This window comes from Carlito syrichta, unplaced genomic scaffold (assembly GCF_000164805.1).
Source record: "Carlito syrichta isolate Samal-C Ts95f unplaced genomic scaffold, Tarsius_syrichta-2.0.1 Scaffold303662, whole genome shotgun sequence".
Lineage (NCBI taxonomy): Eukaryota > Metazoa > Chordata > Mammalia > Primates > Tarsiidae > Carlito > Carlito syrichta.
This window is the reverse complement of record NW_007247758.1, coordinates 382,528-406,560: the sequence shown is the minus strand read 5'-3', so window position 1 is coordinate 406,560 and position 24,033 is coordinate 382,528.

Sequence of the window (24,033 nt, the reverse complement as noted above, 5' to 3'; positions counted from 1 at the left end):
GTGTGTGTGTGTGTGTTTAAGCAGGATTTATTGAGAGGACAGAAAAGCTCCCGCTCCCACAGTGGGAGGAGACCTGATGGGTTGCCCTACTAAACATATTTAAAGACATTTAACATAATTTCTATTTTATGGTTTAAGAAACTGAGAATAATATTGATAAAAATGACAGAGTAAAGACCTTTGAAAAACTTATTTTTTATAAAAACAACTAAGACACTGACAAATATTCTTAAAATCAACTTTTTCAGAACTCTACAAATGAGCCAAAGACTTGGGACAATCTGGAAATATTTAATTAAGAAAAATGAGTAAGTCTTGGTAAGAGCAACAAGATGAGGCATGTTTTAACTTGTCCTATTCCCATCCTTCTCTCCCCAGTGCCATAGTAGCCTTGAAAATTAACAATTCGACAATCACAGAAGTCCAGCATCCACTTGTGGGAACAGAAAAAAGTTGGAGCTCCAAAAAAGCCCATTCCTAGATAACTGTCCTTAATTTACGAAGCCAATAATTTTCTGAAAATTCCTCTTATAAACTTTGTCTTAATTTGACCTTATTCAGAGATTGTACAGAACAAACAGTTTCCTGGGGATATTTACTGAAAACAATCAGCAACAATAGCTTATTTAACATCACAACTTTATCAGGCAGCAAAATGAATTAGGGTAAATAACAAACTGATGAAAATAGTTAAAAGGAAAACCCAGAAAATGAGATGACTCTATGGGGTTTTGAAAAGCTCTAATGTATTTTGGGAACTAGGATCCCGCTTACATGAATAGGTTTATGTGTAAACACAACTGTGCAGATGCTTACAAAAGAGTGGAGATGGTTTTAAGGTCGCATTTCTGGCTAATCTTGAGTCTACAAAAATAAGAAAGTAAGGCGCAGACATAGTAAACCTGCCTGCCTGAGTACTGCAAGCATGCCTCAAAACACAAACAGGGCCCCTGGCTCCTGGGCAAGGATTATTTGACAAACAGCAATAAATCAGCAATTCTTTTTTTTTTTGAGTTAGAGTCTCACTCTGTCGCCCAGACTCCGCTCCCGGCCACCACAGCCTCCACCTGCTGGGCTCCGGCGATCCTTCCGCCTCAGCCTTCCGAGTTGCCAGAATTACAGGCATGCGCTACCACGCCCGGCTGATTTTTTGATTTATTGTAGAGATGAGGTCTCGCTGCCCGGGCGGGTCTTGAACCCGCGGGTTCAGGCAATCCACTCACCTCAGCCTCCCAAAGGCGCGGGGTTACAGGCTGAGCCACCGAGCCGGCTCAGCAAGTCTTTTCTTTTCTTTTTTTTTTGAGTTGAAGTCTCACTCTGTCACCCAGGCTGGAGTGCAGTGGCACACTCACAGCCACCGCAGACTTGACCTGTTGGGCACAGGCGATCCTTTTATCTCAGTCATCCAAGTACAGGCACTACAGGCACACACCATCACACCTGGCTAATTTTTTTTATTGTAGAGATAAGATCTTGCCAAGTTGCCAAGGCTAGTCTCAAACCCCTGGGCTCAGGCAATCCTCTCACCTCTGCCTCCCAAAGTGCTGGGATTACAGGCATGAGCCACAGTATCCAAGAGTCAGCAATTCTTAGTGAGTCCAAGAATTTAAGAAAATCTTGCCCAATCATTAGCTGACCACTAAGTTAACAGACAAGTGACTTTAGGAGCCGCCCATGACAAAGACCATAGAATTTACAAAACTTGTTAGGAAAGGCATTAAATAAACAGCAACAACAACAAAGAGTAGCAACAAAAAACCTTGGGGAAGTGGGAAATTAGTTTCCAGAGTTGCCATATTATATTTTAAAAGTCAGATTTTTAGACAAATAATTATGAGAGTTAAAGAAAATTTAAGGCTCATAAAAAATGCAATCAATTGAAACGTTCTATGAAGAAACTGTGCTACTAAACAAAGACTTTATATTATTTAGAATATATTCAAAGAACTAAAGAAAATTATATTTAAAGAACTAAAAATAAGTATTAAAACAATGTCTTGACAAATAGAAAGCATCAATAAAGGGATAGTGATAATAAAGAAAGAACACAGGTAATTCTGGAGATAATAGTATAACTAAAATAAAAAATTCACTAGAGAGACTCAACAGCTAATTTGACCTGTTATAAGAAAAAAATATATGTATCAAATTTGAAGATAGGCCAATTAAAATAATTTAACCAAAGGAAAGAAAAAAAGACAAAAGCTTTTTTAAATTTTATTTTAAGGAACAGTACCTTTGAAATCTATGAAACATCACAAAATATAGACGGTCCTCAAATTAGAATGGGATTTCATCTCAACAAACCCATTATAAATTGAAAATATTGTATGCTTCCAACTTCTGGTATTTTTAACTTACATTGTTTTATTCAGCCATAACACCACCATAAGTCATGGAACAAAATGAATGCATACTGTTTTCATACCATTGTAAGGTAGAAAAATCATAAGTTGGAGACTATTCGTATATCAACATGTGCATTATAGGAGTTTCAGAAGGAAAGAGAGAGCAAGAAAGGGACACAAAGAGTATTTGAAGAAATAATGTCCAAAAGAATCTCGAAATTAATAAAAAACTAATCCACACATCTATAAATCTTCACCAACTTCAAATATGATAAAATCAAAGAGATCCACACCTAGACACATCAGAATCAAACAATCAATAGCCATAAGCAAAGAGAGAATCTTGAAAGCGGCAAAAAGAAATAATTTATGTACAATGGACCCTCAATAAAATTGACAGCTGGTTTATAATCAGAAATTATAAAATTCCAAAGATATGAGGACAATATTCGAAGTGCTGAAAGAAAAAACAGCAACTAATAATGCTATATCCAACAAAAAATGTTTTTCAAAAATAAAGAAGATATTGAAGCATCTATGGTCAATTGATTTTAAAAGTGTGTCAAGTCATTGAGAATAAATATTCTCTCTAATAAGTGGCACTGGGACAACAAGATAAAATAAAGAAGGAACATGTACTTTATTAAAATTAAAAGTAAACTTGTATACATCAAGACACTATTAAGGGTGAAAATACCTACAGAATGGGGAAAAAATTTGTGAATCACGTATTTAATAAGAGAATTGTACCTATAACATTTAAATAACTCAGTAATTAAAAAAAAAAAGGAATCCAATCAGGCTAAAAAATAAGGTATATATTTTATTTTAAAAGATATGTAGGTGGCCAATAAGTAAATAAAAAGTTACTTCACATCAATGGTCATCAAGGAAGTGTAAAATGAGGTTCCATTTCATATCCCATGGGATGGCTATCATAGAAAGACAGACAATAACAAGTGTTAGAAAGGATATGAAGATATCGGAAAACTTGTAGACTTTGTGTGGGGATTTAGAACACTGCAATGCTGTAGAAAACAACTTGGTGGTTCCTCAGTTAATTAAGCATATAATTTGTATATAATTTGGTCAATTCTATTCATAGGCATATACCCAAGATATTGAGAACATAAGTACACACAAAAATGTCCATATTTTAATGTTTATAGCATTGATATTCATAATAGTCAAAAAGTGAGAAAACTCAACTTTCCATCAGCTACAATGGAAAAACAAGATGAGGTGTATCCATACCGTGGCTTATTGTTCAGTCATAAAAAATAATGAACTATTAATACATACTAAAACTTGGATGAACTTTGGAAACTCTGTGCTCATTGAATGAAGTCAGACACACAAAAAATTGTATGTTATATTATTTAATTTTTGAAATGTTGAGAACAAGCAAATGCAAAGCGACAAAAATTAGATGAATGTTTGCCACGGGATGGAGGTACTGATAGGTACAGAATTTCTTTTTTGAATGATGAGAATATTCTGGAATTATATATGGTGAGTATTGCATACATTTGTGAATATACTAAAACCCTTGAACATTACACTTTGAAGGATGAATTGTATGGTATAAAAATGTTATCTATTTTTTAAAAAGAAATTAAGAGAATCTGCTGTTATTAAAACCTTAAAGGAATTCACTATTTTGCAAAGTAAAATTTATTTTCAAAATTGAATACAAAGAAAAGTAGAATTTAAGCTTAAAATTGCATCTATTAACACAAAGATCAACCCAACATAATTTCTAATCAAGTTGTCATTTGGCTAAAGATGTGCCACATTACATATTAGAAAGAGAAAATTTTGTAGTTAGATAAAATTTCTTTGGAATTATGCTTTGTCACTGGAACAAGTTGTCTCACATCTCTATTTCTTAATTTCCTTTTCTATAATATGGGAATCCACATTCAAATATATGTAGGAAAGTTATTTTTAGATATGGAAACAATAAGTTTATTTATTTATTTGTTTGTTTTTATTTCTGAGTTGGAGTCTCACTCCATAGCCCAGGCTAGAGTGCAGTGGAACGCTCATGGCCACCCCAGCGTCGACCTGCTGGGCTCTGGCTATCCTTCCACCTCAGTCTTTTTCAAGTAGCTGGAACTACAGGCATGCACTACCATGCCCAGCAAATTTTTGGTTTATTGTGGAGATGAGCTCTCGCCAAGTTGCCCGGGCTGGTCTCGAACCCATGGACTCAGGCAATCCACACGCCTCTGCCTCCCAAAGTTCTGGGATTACAGGCTGAGACAGCGAACCCCGTGGAAGCAATAAATTTAATATGCATAATATAGTGTACAGTATAAAGTAGGCACAACATTTAGTTGCTATTGTTTTTTACTACTTACTGTTTTAGTTTTGTCACCTAAGTATTTTAATCAATGTGCTTTATTAATTTTTTTCTTGGTGGATTGGAACCTTATAATTAATTTAGCCACTTATACTAAGGCACTTCTGTAACACAATTGTTTGATACTTATAGTCAAAGGGAATATGGTATGTTTTCAATTTTACTCTCACAAATGGATATAAATAAAATGACAGGTTATAAAATGTGGTCTATTTCACGTATTTCAATAAAGGTACTCATTGTTAAACAGAAGTCGTTTGGGGGTCAGGGTACTTTCAGAAGTACTCAATAAAAATGTAAATTAAAATGTACAGCATTTCCATCATTGAGTTTACAGAAATCCAATTTTATGTCAGGTATTTGCTTTTCCACATTAGAAGTAGGCATCTGATACTCTTAAACAGCTGTTGTAATGCTTATTTTAATTGGCAATATCTGCATTGTATCTTCAGTATTTTTATGACTAGGGATATGTTTTTCTCAAACACCAGTGGCGTGTTCCCCAAATAAATTAATCAATAAATAGCTTCAAGATGACAATAATTATCTTCCTATGATTAAATAGCCTAATCAATATGCAGCATCTTTACCCGGAGATCATGGGGTCTCAAAATGTCCATGAACATGGAGTAGACAGCTGATAGATCTTTAAAACTAAATGCAAATTGTGAAGTTGGGTGTTTTTTAAGGAAGTGGCATGTATATTTAACCAGACTATCAAAAAAACTTGATACATCACTTTATTCCACATTAATGACACATAGTTCCTGAGTCTACAATGTATTTCCAAGACTATGTTTACCTATACTCACATATCAGAAGATGACAATCAACATTTGTTAAAAATTTAAGAATAAATGGAAGGTTTTTCTTTCTGCACATGTAATCTTCATTTCAATTTTTAAAGACAATTAGATTCAGTGATTGTTTAGATTTAGCCAAAATGTGTAAAGGTATTAATATTGATTCTTAAATTGTGCATTTGGTTACTCACGCATTTATTCATAAATGATATTAGTTTATTTGTGATATGATTTAAGCTACTATATTTATAATAAATTGGTTTATAATGCCTAACAAAATACTTATAACATTTTATAAAGTTATGGCTTTTCAAATTTGCAGTTTGCCAATGTAGCCTAATGTACATTCCCAGAGGGATTGCTTTAAAGGAAGCTAGGTTGCTAGAAAGTTAAGCTTATTAACAGCAACCATTTTTATTCCAAATTAAGCAACACTGACTGAATTTATTGAAGGATTAGCTCATTGCTACGCAGGCAGTATCCTCTGTCTGAAGGGAAAGTGCCATATAAAAACAGAAATGATCAAAAGGCCTTATGACCTCCAGCATTCCATTCTAATGGAGATACCTCAGTCAAACTTTCCTCAAAGATTCTGTACTGTTAATGAGGATGTGGAAAAAAATGGAGCCCAGACTATTACAGAAAGTTGCAGACACCCCCACTTGAGTGCTAAATGCAAATGCAGGCTGATCTGCATTGCAGAAAATATTTCTCCAATAGACATCAAAAGCAAGTCAGATAAAAGATAAAAATCTCACACTGAGGCACTTTGACACAAAAAGCTCTATGAACGTTTCCAATTTTTAAAATAGAAGAGCTACTAGTAGCAGAAATGCCAAGAAATTATTATCAGATGAGGTTGTTTAGGTTAAGTTAAACTATCATGCTTCACTGAGGTTGTCTCATGCTACTTTTAATTTTCATGTTTCTGTATGTTTACAAAAATAAATCATGCAAAATAGACATAGAAAAAAATGTTCTTTGCTTTATTTTGCTTTTCCAGAAATACTGAAAACCTGCTTTAAATAAGTGGCCCACAAAGAACTGCTAAAATGACTGGGTTTGGAGACATGGAAATTCAGCTTTAGGACTTAAGAAATAGGATTCTAGGCCTAAAGAAGACTCTAGGCACAGCCTGTCCTGATTGTACCTTTGACTGTAGCCTTCAACAAAGTCCTAGCTATCTGAATGAAAAGCATAATAGTCAATCAATCCCACGATGTTTTCAAATATTTAGACTTTGCTATCTGTTGATAACTCATGTTTCCATTTTATCCATGTTGTCCTATGTCAGCATGGTATTATTTTTTGACTTTAACAAGGAAATCTATGCTACTGGAATAAAGAAAAAGAGGGAGAAAGTATTTTTATGTCTGTTAAATCACAGTCACATAATAGTAGAAGTAACTCTTGTCTCACTTGAGTCATGTTCATTCTTCACAGCAGGGAAGGGTGGACAAATTTATTGACTAGTGAACAAAAAAATATAGCAAATACTACTTTTCTGAAATTTAGGCCTAATTAATTATGAAGCAAATGACCAAATGTTCTCTCATTCTTTCTCTCCCACATATATTTACTGTCTTTGCAGATAACTGACATTTAAAATAACATCCAAAGTGGCACTCTCTCGTCATTGTGAAGAGGCAGACAATTCAAATCCCAATTTAGGTATGATGATGTTCATTTTTTCATTTTTCTGTTTGTTTATTTTCACTGTTCTGTGAAAATGTCATAGACCTGTTCAATTTTCTTTTTTTTAATCACTTCCTTTCTTAAAAAAATAAATTTGCCCATTATTGTCTAGATGGGCCAGATTTATGTACTTATTGTAGAATATGCTTCAGTTTTACAATCATGGAACCAAGGAAACAACACCTGGGATGTGTCCAACCATTTAATTGCTTATCCTCTTATTGTTCTTGAGGCAGATTTGTTTTTTAGAAACTACTGCATGCACCTTCATGTTCTTACACATTCTTTATAAGCCAATTATTTCTGTTTTCAATTTCTTCTTTGATTGATCTGTTAGCTTGTGCATAGCTGGTTCTTGACCTCTATTATTAAATTTACTGTTTATAATTGCTTCTCTCCTTTGAACGAGTAAAATTTTTACTGTCAAAACTATGCTTACAATTTACTCTATATAATTTCTGTTAAAATTAGTACTTTATAAAAGTTATTCTGGGCAACCGCCTCGAGTCCCCTCCCATTGTGTGAGCTTTTCTGTCCTCTTAATAAGTCCTGCTTTCAAAAAAAAAAAAATGTTTAATATAAGCAGTTAGTAACATTTCTATGAGCACTACTTGAAACTTAAAAAACTAGCAAAATGAAGTCATGTGTTAAAAAAAACTCACCATATATCAAAAAACAAAATATCAGTATAATTCAGAAACCAGAGCATACCGCTCTTAGTCACACAAGGAAAACTTTGGCCTTAGGTATTCACAAACTAAAACTTCTGATGTAATAATTTCTCTGAGGTTGTTTCTTGGAATCTGAAGCTCAGCTATATTTTGTTATTCAGTCCAAGGAAATTATATTTCTCCTTCATTCACTAATTTAGCTTTACAGTACATGGTTATCAATCATTTACTGCATGTCAGGGACTATGCTTGGCCAAAGATGAATTTCTGAATAAGACTTGTGCTCTGTACTTATGAAGTCCCAAATTTTCCTGGGGCAACAGAGAAGTGAACAAAGAGCTTTACACTAGGCTTTCATAGGAAGTTTATACATTCAAAGATACAGTGTTCTATGATACTGTCACAGAAGTTTATTGTCATGAAGCAATAACCAAAGCCTTTTGTTGAGTGGAAACATATAGATTGCAAAATAGTATGTAAAGAGGAAAAACAGGGTAATAAGGAGGTTATTGTTTAATAGGTACCAGGTTTCGGTTTGGAATTACAAAACATTCTGGAGATGGCTGACGGTAATGACTGCACAATAAAGTGAATATTTACCACCACTGAATTACACATTTAATACTGGTTAAAAAGATACATTTGATGTCGTGTATATTCTGTCAAAATAAAATTATAATAACAACAAAAATTTATTTTTAAGAAAAAAAGAAAGGGAATAGATACACTTGTTCTGCGATATTGTCAGAACTTTTCTATAAAGTTTCACAATTCTTACAAGTTAAGAATTGGAAAAGCTAGACAACAAACTAAATAGCAGGGAACTACGAATATTACTGTATAAAATTAATATAATAAATCAATAATTCTCACAACACTATGAACTCCAAAAATAAAGTGCAGTAATTGTAATTAAATCTTTTAAGTTACTGAATCCTAAAAAAAAAACTTATCAGGGTACATTTTAATAGTGTATCAGTAAGCTCCTGGGAAGATGAAAAGTTTCTTTCAGTCCAGGTAACTAAAGAGACACTCAGAGCATCAGATTTTGCCAATTTTAAAACGTGTTGTAAAATTTGATGATAGAAATCTTAATTCAAACTATCAATATATTTAGATATTGTTGATAATATATGTGGAAAAGATGTAAATAGCATTGAAATTGTTATTATTTTTGTCCATTACTACTTAAATTTTGGCCATTTTGTTCTGCTTTTAAGAAGTACAGTCCACATTGTTTTAATACTGAAAATTCCATAGTCTTCCAAGTAGTTATTTGAAATCAGAGTCATTAACAGTTGAAGAAATAAAAGGAAAAAAATTGTAATGGTGTTCCATCATTTATTTCTGCTCAATTATTATTTTTATAATAAGTTGGCATTCTTATTTTGGAAGCTTGTAACCTAAATCACGGTAAAATAGGAAATGCTCAATGTCTTATTTTAACTATATATTTTCTATATAAATTTTAATAATCACGGTGATTTTGTTTTTGTTTTTTTATTGAGTCAGATTCTCACTTTGTCGCTCAGGCTGGAGTACATGACTCACTGCAACCTTGGCCTCCCGGGATCAGGCAATCCTTCTGCCTCAACCTCCTTAGTAGCTGAAATTACAGGCATGCACCACCACACTGGACTAAAATATATATATATATATATATATATATATATATTTGTTTTTTCTTTTTAAAAAACAAAATCTCGCATTTTGCCCAGAATGATCTTGACCTATTGGGCTCAAGCAATCTTCCCTCCTAAGCCTCCCAAAATTCTGGAATTACAGGCATGAGACACAGCTCCCGACCTTATTTTCAGAAAATTAACAGGATAGAGAAAATGGCTAAAAGTTGTAAAACAGACAACTTAGGATAAAAATACAAAATTATAAGAGAAAAAGACAGAAAATATCTCTTTCCAGTTAAAGGGAGACAATAAAACTTGATGTAAAAAGAGACTGCCAGTAGATACATTTGTTCATTCCAGTCTATTATTTCAGAGAAGCAGAGCATACTTTGGTGTTTAATCAGATATCAGGAGAGTCATTATCCTAAAAGTTTCATCAGGATAAAAAACAATAATTTCAACTTTTGTTGGAAAATGATTTTTATTACATTGACATGTTCCATTTATTTTTATGGTCTAAAAATGGCATGAATTCAAATTTAAAGCAATTCTAGGAAATAATTATGAAACAATTTTACTAAAAGTCATGGGAAACATAAAATTCTGTGAGGCTTTTAAAAACAAACACCGATTATAATACATTCTTGAGTAACAATCTTGCAGATCATTTTAATTGAAAACTTTTACATACATTCTTTGATATTTGTCTGTATAACTTTGAGGTTGGATAATAAGGCAAACATTTGAACTATACCTTGTTTTGTTTCTGAATTAATTATGAATACCAGTATATGGAAGTTATTGCGTTAATAAAGATAAATGGAAAATGTGCTAAATTTAGAGAGTTTCTACATCTTGTATTTGTCTTTCTAGAATTATCATTTATCTTGCATATTTATTTTTTAATTTTTCTTTTTTGAAAATATCCTACATAACAAAGGCTAACATTAATTTGTGTTTTAGACAATGCATCTATAGCTTTATTCTCATATACTATTTTTTAAAAATGGATGCATTTATAAATTTCTACAAAAACTCTCAAACTTCTGACAAAAAAAATCATGCATCAAAAGATCTTCCCACTTAACCTTAATTAGTTGATTAATTAGACAGCCAAAATTAAGTAATTAATTAATTAATCTTAACCAAAATTGTCATTAAATTTATCAAAATGGCATATCATTTTACTGTTTAACAAGGACTATTTCAACTTTCTAATTTATATAATTTTAGAAAAAAAATGCAATTCCTAAACACATTTTATATGATAAAGAATAATTAGCCGGACTCGGTGGCTCAGCCTGTAACCCCGCGCCTATGGGAGGCTGAGGTGAGTGGATTGCCTGAGCCCCCGGGTTCGAGACCCACCTGGGCAGCGAGACTTCATCTCTACAATAAATCAAAAAATCAGCTGGGCGTGGTAGCGCATGCCTGTAATTCCGGCTACTCGGAAGGCTGATGTGGAAGGATCGCCAGAGCCCAGCAGGTCAAGGCTGCGGTGGCCGGGAGCGGCCACTGCACTCCAGTCTGGGTGACCAAGTGAGACTCCAACTAAAAAAAAAAAAAAAAGAATAATTTATACAAAATAAGCTCTATAATCTCTGAGATCCTATAATTCTAATACTAATAAGTTTGAGTGCTTTGCCTTAGAATCTTGCCACTGACAAACTATAAATCAACACTAAAGCTTGTAATAAAATCTCATCAAAACAGATAAATTGTTATATTTAACAATATTTTGAACTATCCCTGGAATATATAGACCTTGGAATTCCATCTCTGTTTCAGGGCACTCTGTTCTAATTTATTAGTGAATATACAAACATTTTAGGCATACACATGATTTCTACAAATGAATCTCTAACCCTTATTCAATATGTAGTTCATTTCTCTTTGTATCTTCTCTTAAAGGAAGTCAAATATATTTTTAAAAACAATTTTTATTCATGAAGATAGATATCTGTATCTTAACTCATTGACTAGGTACATGATAAGTAAAAATATGATTGTCTTCATACAGCATAGCTGTTAGTCATATATTCTACCTCAAAATAAAGTTAGGCATTTATATATCATGCATTTTGTTAAGTAGTAAGACTTCCTTTTAATACTCATTTACTTTCTCAAATCAGGACCAGCATTAGCAACCACGAACTAAAAGGAAAAGGAAGCAAGTACATCCAAACATATTTAAGCATTTTTACTCTCATTATCAACTCCTTTAAACAATAATATTTTCAGAAATAAAAAGTCAAGCCAAAGTTTCTATATGATTATATATATCTTAATATTGTGTTAACTCTATAGAACTCACAAATTTGTAAATGTGCTATTTAGTTACCTATTTAGTAGAAGCACAAAAATAATGTCCAAAGTAGTAATTCTCATCAGGGGCAATTATGGCTTTCAAAGGACATTTGGCAATATCTGGAGATGTTTTTGGCCCCAACTATGGGGAGCTACTCATCTACTAGGGAGAGGCAAGATATACTGCAAAACATCCTACACTGGTTCTGGTTCAAGATATCAAGAATACTGAAGTTGAGGATCCTTGATCTAAAAGCCTCAACCTAAAGGTCATTTAATCGATTTGAATATAGACTTATTGTTGGATTTGATTTAGGCATTTCCCTATAAGTTCCTAAATTGGAAACTGTATATAGGTTTTAATACTTGGCAAAACTCACATTCAGATTCAGAAAAAATTTTAATGTCACCAAATTGTTAAATTAAATTGGTGATTTCTAGTAAAAGTATCTGAGTACCTATATAGACAGCACAAGAATACCAGAAGGCATGTGAAAATATTAGCCATTTTCTGCCCTAGAGAAAAAAATGAAATTGTTAGGGAGAAATAAATTTCCATAATTACATCATTGTGGAATGGCATCAACAATGTCTTCAAAACCTGGGGTGACTGACACCATGCAGACTGAGCCATATTGAAGAAAAATATTAAAAGGTAACAGAAATTGCCTTTCAAGAGACCAGAGAGAGCTGTTGGAAATATGTTGTGCTAATTCTGGAAAACCATAGCAATATTTTCTAGTTTTGATTTAAGACTGGAAAATCAGATCCAAAAGATATAGGTTATCCATCACTTATCTCAACATCATTATTATGTACCTCCCAGTAATGCAGAGAGAAGAAAGCAAAGAAATATTCCTTGAGTACACCACAACTAGGGTTCTATATGTGATTTAAATTTCTATCAACAGATGTGTTCAGGTGAGATCTGAATTGGAAACTGGAAGAGAGAAGAGGGATGAAAGAAATGGGAGGGGGAGGGATGTTAGGAGAAAGGAGAAAGAAGAGGAAAAAAGGAGGAGAATGCGGAGAAAGGAGGGGACGAGATGAGAAAAAGTGAATGGAAGAGTAAAAAGAAAGGGAGAAGAGGGGAGGGGAAAAGGGAGGAGACAGAGGAGAGAAGAGGGGAGAGGAGGGAAGGGGAGGGAAGGGGAGGAGAAGAGGAATCCGCTTGTCAAGCAAGTGTGTAGTGACTCCAGAGCCAAAAGTTTTGGTGTTAATTACTTGATCTTTAGATTACAGACTACAGTTAAAGTGTTGGGACCCTGTGGCTGCCAGTTGCTGTACCAGCTTTCTTAAATTTGACTTCGGGTGTTGGCCAAGTGAAGTGTAAGTAGATTAATGTACTATATGTTATCCTGGTGCTACTGAAAATAGACAAAATGTGGTAACAACCTAAATGCTCCTCAGGAGTAGGTCATTTAAATAAATAAATGTACATTTATGAAATTTATTTGAGTTTCTTTATTAAAATAATGTAGTTCTATGTTCATTGTCAAAGAAAGAAGTAATGATTCAAATATTCAGGCATTCAGTCACTTAACAAATGTTTATTGAACACCTACTGTGTACTTGGTAATGTACTAGATACTGGTGATGACATAAGAGAAATATTTTCATTCATCAGCTAAATTACTATATAAAAATTCATAAAATATTTTAAAATTAAAGATGTATAAAACTGAATAACAATGATCTCACATTTAATAACAATGTTTGCATATCATAGAAAAACATCTAGGTGATCATTCCATAGATATTAACAGTGGGTGTTTATGAACTATATGGATAAAAGTTATTGCCTCATATCTTTATACACTACTTGATTTTGTTTGCATCACACTTTTATTATTTTTATAAGCAAAGGAAATACTTTTCATTTTATAAAGTAAATAATTTAGGTATGTATGACATATTTATAAATCTTCTTTATCCAGAAAACACTGTTTCTTCTCAAGTCCAACTGGTCTGATATTATAACAGCAAGCCTTATTTCATATATGTCATATGTACCAGATTTTTTATATATGTGTCATGTTATATATATTTATATTGGTGTATTTACTATAAAATTAAAATGGTATATTTTCTTAAGTTGCAATGAAAACAAAGGTAATCAGCCAAATACAACTCTAAGTATATTGTAAAAATTCTATTCCTTCCAAATAGTAATGATTTCTTGAGTATTTACAATGTACAGGACATAGTGCTAATTTATTAGCCCTCAATACAACCAAATAGATTGGATCCAAAACCTAGCATACTTTTACACAATGGGAAACTATTGCCCAACGAGGATAAACACCTTATCCAGTGTATATGGTTAGTATGTGATAGACCGCAAATTTGGGGTTTTATAGAGCTACTAAGTCCATGTCTAAGATACTATATCTTTTTAGTTATCTATTATTTTTATTTAACTTGGTACTTTTATCTTCAAAAAGATCATTCTATTTTTTCTCCTTATAAAAAAAGATGATATTAGGTTATTTACATTGTCAATATTATTGTGACATGATTTCAATTTAGAACTTAGTTTGTCTTCTTATAGCATGAAGAGACACAATTCACTGTTTACATCTTTGAATGTATTGAATTTACTGTCTAAATTTAGTAGATTCAATTTATGATAAACTTGTAATTGGCTATGAACTTCTGCTGCTTGCCAATCACAAAGTCATGCAAACATATGTTTTGTTTTATTTCATTTATTGTAATTTTTTCTGCCATAGAAAAGCATGTTTTAAGACCTTTATTTTTGACTGGGACAGGTGGCTCAGCCTGTAATCTGAGCACTTTGCTGTCTATAAAACCCCAAATTTGTTTTCATTGTGGATTGTCTGAGCCCGCGGTTTCGAGACCAGCCTGGGCAACTTGGTGAGACCTCGTCTCTACAATAAATCAAAAGTTAGCTGGGAGTGGTAGCATGCACCTGTGGTTCCGGCTACTTTGGAAGACTAAGGTAGATGGATTGCAGGAGTCCAGTAGGTTGACGCTGAGGTGGCCGTGAGTGGGTCACTGTACTCCATCCTGGATTACGGAGTGAGACTCCAACTCAAAAAAATAAATAAATAAACCTTTATTTTGTCACTTTGGCAGTAAAAACAAACTAGTAAACAAAGAAGTACATTGCAATAAACTTAGAAAGTTATTATTAACTTTAGCAATATCCTAATATTCTTCAAAAGGACTCTTGTTGGGAACAACAGATAGGCTATGCAAATCTAAAGGAAAAATTAACACATATTCCTAATTTTGAAGGAAAGAATAGAATTGTCTGTCCTTTCTTTGTAATATCTTAGTAGATTGCTTACTTCTAATTGTCTGTGCAATTCTTGAGAAATCATATCCTTTCAAGGAAAGTTAATGATTGAAAGTTACCATATTATTAAACAACTGATAGATGTTAGATAATTGCATTGTGAAAGATAGCAGCTACAAAAAGAGCCTTCCCATTCTCACCAGCTTAGCACTCTTTCTTAACAAAACACCAGAATGTTACTTCTTAAATGTTATTATTCACACTTTCTTTTATAAGTGAAAAACCATATAAGGAAGACCAAAGGTATCAGTGAGATATGAAGAATGCAAGTGTTATATTAAAATGTGGTCATATTTTTGCCCAGTTGGGAATAAAACTAAATATATTATGCAGCTTTAAGAAAATGCAATCAGATAAACTACAAGTATACTATAAAGGAGACCGGGAATCATTATAAATCTCTAATCAAAGAGAAAACATTCATTAATACAGTTAAATACAGTTAATTGCATAGTTCTGATTTTTAGAACTATGCAATTCATGTTATTAAACATCCCATATGTTAAACATGATATTGTACTATGTACTTGAATTATAAAATGAAGAGATAAAATGTCTTCTCTCAAAGTGGAAATGAGCCATCTAACAAATGAGAAAGAGCCAGTGGAAAGGACTGTAGCTCTTTGTGCAAATACTTTACACAAACTAAGAGTAGAGGAATATCAGAGAAGGTGCTATATGAGCTAAACCTTTTGAATAAATAGGATTTTGTCAGACGAAGAGGGAAAAACAGCTAATTCCAGAAGGAGAAAATCATATTTAAAAAGCAGACATGATAAAATTACATGAAGCATTCACATAATACTTTAAATCCAGTGCAGCTCCCATAAAAAGTGCATGGCAGCAAGTGGTAGGAGATAAAACTAAAAGGAGGATTAGTAATACATTATACAGTTTACATTGCCAACTCCATTTTAGAAAAATAATTCTGGCAGCAATGTGGGGCAAGGGGTAAGAACAAAGAATGGAGGATCCTTTTGGGGTCTGCACAGGAGTCTAAGTACGGGACAGTGAGAGAACCTAAGCAAGGTGGGTAGAGGCTAACTAAGGAGCAGAAGAAAAGTCAGAGAGGTATGAAGGTGAATTCAGTATCAAATGTGCCCAAGTTAATGAAGTGCTTTAAGGAGACAGGCAAACTACAACAATAAAAATGTGTGATGTTTTGAAAACTTTCATTCATTTAATTTAATGACATCTCTATGATATAGTCAGCACCATTTCTGAGTTGCAAATAAGACAGTTGAAACACGGACATTAAGTAATTTACTCTAGTCCACAGAGCAGACTCATATCTAAAAGCAATAGACATCTTGACTATTATTCTAATACTACTTCCTAAAAATCAAACAGCTTAAGTATTTTTATATAACTATAAAAGTTCTAGAAGATGCTAGTTCTACATTTGAACATAGATTCAATCTATATGTATGTACATATATAAGTATCTATCTATATATTTTCAACATTATTCTATAGAAGAAATTGTGGTCTTATCTTCTGCACAGAATTTCTTTAAAGTTATAGTTTTATCATTTTATATAGTGTATACTGACAGTGAGACTTCTGATCTCCTCCCTTTCCAGCTCAGTTTTTATTGGCTCTATATGACTTCTTGTCCCATCTAGAAAACCATGCTCAGAAACCTCTGGAATTTTTGTAAAACATTCCATATATGCCAGTTCCAGCATAAACTTCTGCCATTCTAAACTAAAACTACCCAAACTACATCCCTCTCGCCACCTCTCATGTTGTATAGAATTATTCTTAAGCAAACAAGGACAATTTAGACCAAACCCACTAAAATCGATACTATCGCATTTCAATTATATCTTTGGTATGGCTTGAAAATGCTTACATTCATCACTCAATGTATCTAAAATATATATGTATATATATTTTATTTTTATTTTAAAGATGTAGGGTACAATTCAGGGTTAGGTATACAAATGGCCATTGTACAAAATATTTTTAAACCCAGAATATAAAAGCAGTATTTTAAATTTAACATTTAAGTAGTTATTAATGTATTATTATTAATGTCAATATTAAGAAGCTAATATTTGCTGAGTATTTGCCAGTTGTCAAATAGTGTTCCAAATGTTTTGTAGGCAGTATCCTATTTCATCCTCATAATAGATACTTTGTTATTATTCTTACTCTGCTGCTAGACTCACAGAGGTTTAAGGATATTAAACAGATATTTCAAGATCATAGAGCTGGTAGCTGTCAAAATTAGAAGCTAAATTCAGTTCTACTTGAACCTAAGGTCAATTGTTATTATATATTATACTATTATTACTTTGCATCCAAGGTTCCCAAAGTCCCTATCATATTACATGGTAAAAAGTAGGAATTTAAACGGCTTTAATTTAGTCTCATAGTTGCTTAAGTAAAAGATAAAGATATCAAAGTAAACATAAAGATATTAAAGACAATAATACAAGAAGCTTTAAAAAGCTGTGTTATTAATTGGAGGATACATGTATAATAATTAATGTATATGTCTTAAAATTAAAAGCTGATGGTCATAATTGTCTACCTCTTCCTTCATCCAAGAAGTTTTTAAAATGATACAATAGATTTTACATATTTTTAAAGAGTAATTTTATTATCATGGGGGAAAATCTGAAAATTTGCAAGCAGTAGACCTTATATTTTAAGAAATTCTTGGAAAATAGGAAATAGGTATGGTATGTTTAATAGACAAAAAAGATCAGAAGAAACTGCAAATACAGTCACATTTTTGAAGATGCTCTCAAATAAGAGTAATCAAAAGCAAGAGAGGATCTGTAAGGACTGAGGGGCTTCTTTAGCATTTTTAATATCTTTATTCTAGAAGCTAGGAAGCATGGACTGCCTTTGCTCTCAACCTTCCTCAAACAATTTTTAAACAGAGTGAACTATCTGCTTAGAGAGAGAGAGAGAGAGAGAGAGAGAGAGAGAGAGAGAGAGAGAGACCCTATTGCAGTTACTAAGAATGAAGATCTGTAGGAGCAGAGCTAACTCCAGAACACCACAAAGACTACTGAGGTAGAAACAAAAAGAGAAGAAACACATCAGATTCAGGCTCTCAGACTGAAGCAGTAACATTAAGTAGACTTCTGACAAGGTAGGCTCTGGTTAGAAAAAGTAGGGGAGCCCCAGTAATTTAAGCCTAAGAATTAGGAGGAATTGTCATAGCTGGAATATAAACTAACTGCACACTCTGTCTTCATAATCACTCAGAGATTTTAATTATAGTAAGAACACAGGTTCAATAAGAAGCAATGTTAATAATCAAATATATTTGGGAAGAAGCAACATTGAATGAACAGATATTTGAGAGAATTACGTTTCATGTAAAGATAGAAATTCCTACAAACAAGCCAAATGCAGTGGTTCAGGCCTGTAATACTTGCATTTTGGGAGGCTGAGGCAGGAGGATCCCTAGAGCTCAGGAGTTCTAGACCCAGCCTGGCAAACAGAGCAAGAACATGTCTATACAAGAAATTAAACAAATTAGCCAGGCATGGTGGAACACGCCTATAGTCCTAGCTACCCAGCTACTCAGGAGGTTGAGGGGGAAGGATCCCCTGAGCCAAGGATGTCGAGGTTGCAGTGAGTCATTATTGCCTCTGCACTCCAGCCTGGGTGACAAAGTGAGATCCTAATTAACAACAACAACAAAAAAGAATAAAATAAAAAGAAATTCCCACAAACAGACCAAATGAAAGTGATTGAGTTCAAGGAAACTACATAGTCAATATTCTTTGTAAAAATTAACAGCTGACAGAAAGAAAAAGAAAACCAATATCAATATGGCTGAATATCAGTTTTGTAAACCCGGAGTTCTGAGAGTTTCCAGCGGAATGCTAAGAATGAATGAAAGAAAAATTTAAAAGTAAAAAGATGTGTTTACATTTTTTACAATCCTTGTAAGAAAAATTTATAAAAGGAAAGTACAGAAAGAATGAAAAAGGAGGAAAGACATGGTTGAATAAACCTCCCTGGGTTGTGGAAAAATAGTCTTCAGATTGAAAGGGCTCACAGGTCTCACATACAGACACATTCTTGCCAAGTTTCAGATTCCAAAAATAAATTGAAAGAAAAAAAACAACAAATATCTTTGACATAAAGTTTTTCATTGCTGTTAAAAGACAATGGTAACCTGCAAGGAAATTATTTTAAACCTATTAACCTATGCCAGAAAAAACTAGCATTTCAATATAAATTCCAATATATTCTCTGAAAATTTCTATTAAAATACATAGATGATAAATTGAAGAAAATAGAAAACAAGTTCAAAAATAATTTTGAGGTAGAAGACACATTGTTGGGTCAAATAAAGCAAAGACAATATCCAAATAGCTACTTATAAAAATGTACATTCAGTTAATAAAAAATGTAAAATTATATTACAGATAAAGTAATCTTGTGGTTATTAAAGAGGAGAAAATAACTAAAACAAGAAGAATATTAAAGCATTCTAATATATCAATGAAAGCAGAATTTAATGCTTTAAATGGAAACAAGAGCAATATTTTATGTTAATACAAGTTTGCATCAACTCAAGAAATAAAACAATAGTAGATATACTTTTATGTTTAAAAATATGACCATAAAATGTATAAAGCACAAAAATATCAGAAGCACAAGAGAAAATGTAAAATTTTGTATTCATTTGATAAACTTTAATAGCCTATCTCAAAGAATAACAAACCAAATACACAATAAATGAGTAAAGAAAAATAACATATGATTAACAAATACTCCAAAGAAGTATTATTTTCAAAAAGTATGTACTAGCCAACACAAGAAATCTCGGTGAGTTTTAAAAACTTAAGAAGTCTGCGTTCCATATTAACTAAAATGCTATGAATTTAAGGAAAATAACAAAAGGATGGTCCTAGAAGTACTTATAAATTCAATTATAATTTAAATTGAAAATAATTAAGCTTACATTTAAGATAATTTAGAAATGAAGGGCGAGATCCGGATTCAAGATGTCGACGGCATAGGTGGACTTGTGAGATTCTCCAAACGTGAGTCCAAAAAGACTCTTACTTTTCTTCCCCCATCCCCCAGTCCACCACCAGCCACATTGGTCTGAGGCCCAGGGACCCTCGGTCCCACGCAGGGCTGGATACTGCGGCCCCCTGCTGCTGCTGTTCCACTGCGTGTGTGGGAGTCTCGGTTCTCAGCTAGCTCCCTGTACAACGTCTCTCATCATCACCAAGCTGCTGGGCACTCAGGGAGGCCCTGGACGCCCACCCCTCAGACACCGGTCCCATTCCTGGCTGAAGTACCCTGTGGGGGACCCAGGGCCACTCTCGCCACTCACCACCTGCCCTTTGGAGCTTTGGAGCTCTGGAGCTCTGGGCCCACCCTGGCTGAGGCACTCAGGGCGTCACCCCAAGCTTGGGAACCCAGACAACCAGAGAGAAATGGATCTGCAAAAACTGCCTCGGCCATTCTCCAGGCAGACTTCCATTGCCCAATCCACCTATCAACAAACCCCACCTCGATTCCAAAGGTAACTTCACTAAACAGGAGACAAAATCCCACCCCTATGCTGAATTAGACAAAAGCAACCCCCAGGCAGTAGACTAAAAAAACAAACAAACCCAAACTGCGAGTAAATCTAGCTGCCTGCAATGAAAAACAAAGGGAGAGGCTGGAGATCAGAGCTGAAGTGACTTTAGTCTGATCTCTTATTTTGACTTATGATTTTATCATTTTGACTGTTTATTCTGATCACTTTTGCTGTTTGCCTTCTGACTTACAATGTTTTATTATTTTATTGGTTTGTCTATGTGTAGCTATCAGTATTCTTTAGGGAATCTTTCTTATGTGTTTTTTTTTCACTTCTTTCCGGCCTTGTGTCTCTTTCTCACCTGATAGTTGGTATGTATGTCTGTTTTCCCTCTCACTTTTCTCTCTCTTTAACTTCCTATTGACCCCCCTTCCTCCATTATTTTCCTCTTTTATACCCCCATTTTAATTTAGGGACCAAGACTACATACTGCTGCACAGACAGACTGTAAGGCAGAGGAAAATAGGTTCCAGTGTGCTCATAGACCTGTTCGTGGATGCTAGAATCAGCACATACATTCTGAACCACAGCTTCTCCCTCAATTAAACCTCAAAAATGAAAAAAGTACAGTCTGGAGCCCACATCCCAACCTCAAAAGTGAACAAAGTCAAAAGACCCTCATAAGGAAGAATAGGATATTGCAGAAGTGAAACAAAAGCAACCCCGCCTTCCCTCAAAAACAGAATTAAAGAAGGGGAGGGAAAGGGGGAGAGAGACAAAAACCTACACAAATGAAGAAAAACCAAAAGAAGAGTATGGGTCTCTCCCAACCCCTGGGAGGGCAGACACTGAGAAAATTGACTTTGGAAGGCAAACAATGAAGAGCACCCAGAATGAAGGGTCTCAAACTACAAAACTAGATATCAAGACATTAAGGAGAGATTAAAAAGAATTGAGGAGACACAAGAAGAAACTAGGAAGGAACTGGTATCTGAGCTAACAGTAATAAAGAATACTGTAAACGAAATAAATAACAAACTGATAAGCATGGAAAGCAGAATTACTCAAGCAGAAGAAAGAATCTCAGAGTGTGAGAACCAAAATATAGAACTAACCTAAACTCTTAAAAACACAGAAAATAAGCTCAAAAAGACAGAATAAAACCTTCAAGAGATGAGTGATTACTTCAAGAGACTGAACCTAAGAGTAATTGGCCTTCCTGAGGCAGAAAGAGAGACAGAGACCACACTGGAACAAACTTTCCATAAGATCATTCAAGAAAACTTCCCTTATCTAATCAGTGATGCAAAAATTCAAACACAAGAGATTCAGAGAACCCCTGCAAGACAACAAATGAGAAAACCAACTCCTAGACACATAATAATTCATCTAAACAAAGTAGGCATAAAAGAAAAAATCCTAAAGGCAGCAAGAGAAATAGGCCAGATCACCTACCATGGAAGACCAATCAGAATAGCAGCAGATTTATCTATAGAAACCTTGCAGTCTAGGAGAGCTTGGAGTCCTATCTTAAAAGTCCTAAAAGATAAACAATTTCAACCACGAATAACCTACCCAGCCAAGCTAAGCTTCATCATCGAGGGAGAATGAAAATCTTTCCCAGATATCCAATCCCTAAGAACGTATGCTGTCACCAAGCCACCTCTACATGAAACACTTAAGAAAGTACTAAACACAGAAGAAAAGGAAAAAAGAACAACGTTCTTCACAAGAGTACAGGAAAAATAATAAAATATACATTAACCAACCCCAAAACCAAAAGAAAGACAGAAAAACCAAGTGGAAGAAAAACAACTCTGTAAGAACTCTATGATAGGGACGAACTCTCACATTTCAATAATTAGCTTGAATGTGAATGGAGTAAATGCACCACTGAAAAGACATAGAATGGCAAAATGGATAAAATATCATCAGGCAACAATATACTGCCTTCAAGAGACCCATCTCACTAGAAAGGACATACACAGACTCAAAGTAAGAGGATGGGAAACAAATTTTCAGGCGAATGGAACACAAAAGAAAGGAGGAGTCGTAATCCTAATTTCAGACAAAATACCATTTAAGCTATCAAAAATTAAAAAAGATACAGAGGGCCACTACATAATGATAAAAGGGTTACTCCATCAACAAGAAATATCTATCCTAAACATATATATGCACCCAACATAGGTGCACCAACTTCCATAAAGCAACTTCTAGGAAAACTAAAGAAAGATATTGACTCTAACACCATCATAACTGGGGACTTTAATACCGACTCACAACCCTAGACTGATCATCAGGACAAAAAAATCAGCAAGGAGATATGGAACCTCAATGTGACTCTGGATCAAATAAACTTAATTGATACCTATAGAACACTCTATCCAAAGACCACAGAATACACATTCTACTCATCACCGCATGGAACATATTCTAAGATTAACCACATAATTGGCCATAAATCACACATAAGCAAATTTAAAATGACTGAAATTCTATCATGCATATTCTTGGACCACAGTGGAATAAAAATAAACATTGACACCATCAGGGTCCCCCCAAAACCCACAAAGACATGGACACTAAACAGCATGATGCTAAACAACTCCTGGGTCAATGATGAAATGAAAACAGAGATCAAAAGATACCTGGAAACAAATGAAAATGAAGAAACATCTTACCAAAATCTTGGGACTCCTTAAAAGCTGTAGTAAAAGGGGAATTTATATCCCTACAAACACACAAGAAGAAAATGGAAGGAACACAAATTAACAGCCTAACAAGCCACCTAAGGACGCTGGAAAAGCAAGACCACAAAAACCCTAATTTCGGCAGAAGAATTCACATCACCAAAATAAAAGCCCAAATCCAGGAAATAGAAGACAAAAAGATAATACAAAAAAATCAAAGAAACAAAAAACTGGTTCTTCAAAAGGATAAACAAGATTGATGGTCCCCCTAGCTAGACTGACCAAGATAAAAAGAGAAAAAACCCCAAATAAACACAATCAGAAACACAAAAGATGAAGTCACATCTGACCCTGAAGAAATACAAAAGATCATTAAAGACTACTACGTACACTTGTATGGAAAAAAACTTGAAAACCTTAAGGAAATGTAGGACTGTCTGGCATCACACAACCTACCATGGTTGGAACAAGAAGAAATTGAGACCCTAAATAGACCAATAACAATCAAGGAAATTGACTGCGTAATAAGAAAACTACCTACAAAAAAAAAGCCCTGGACCAGATGGCTTTCCAGCAGAATTCTACAAGACATTTAAGGAGGAGCTGATACCAATCCTACTGAAGGTATTCCTGGTGATTAAAAAAGATGGAACTCTCCCCAAATCATTTTACGAAGCCAACATCACATTGAT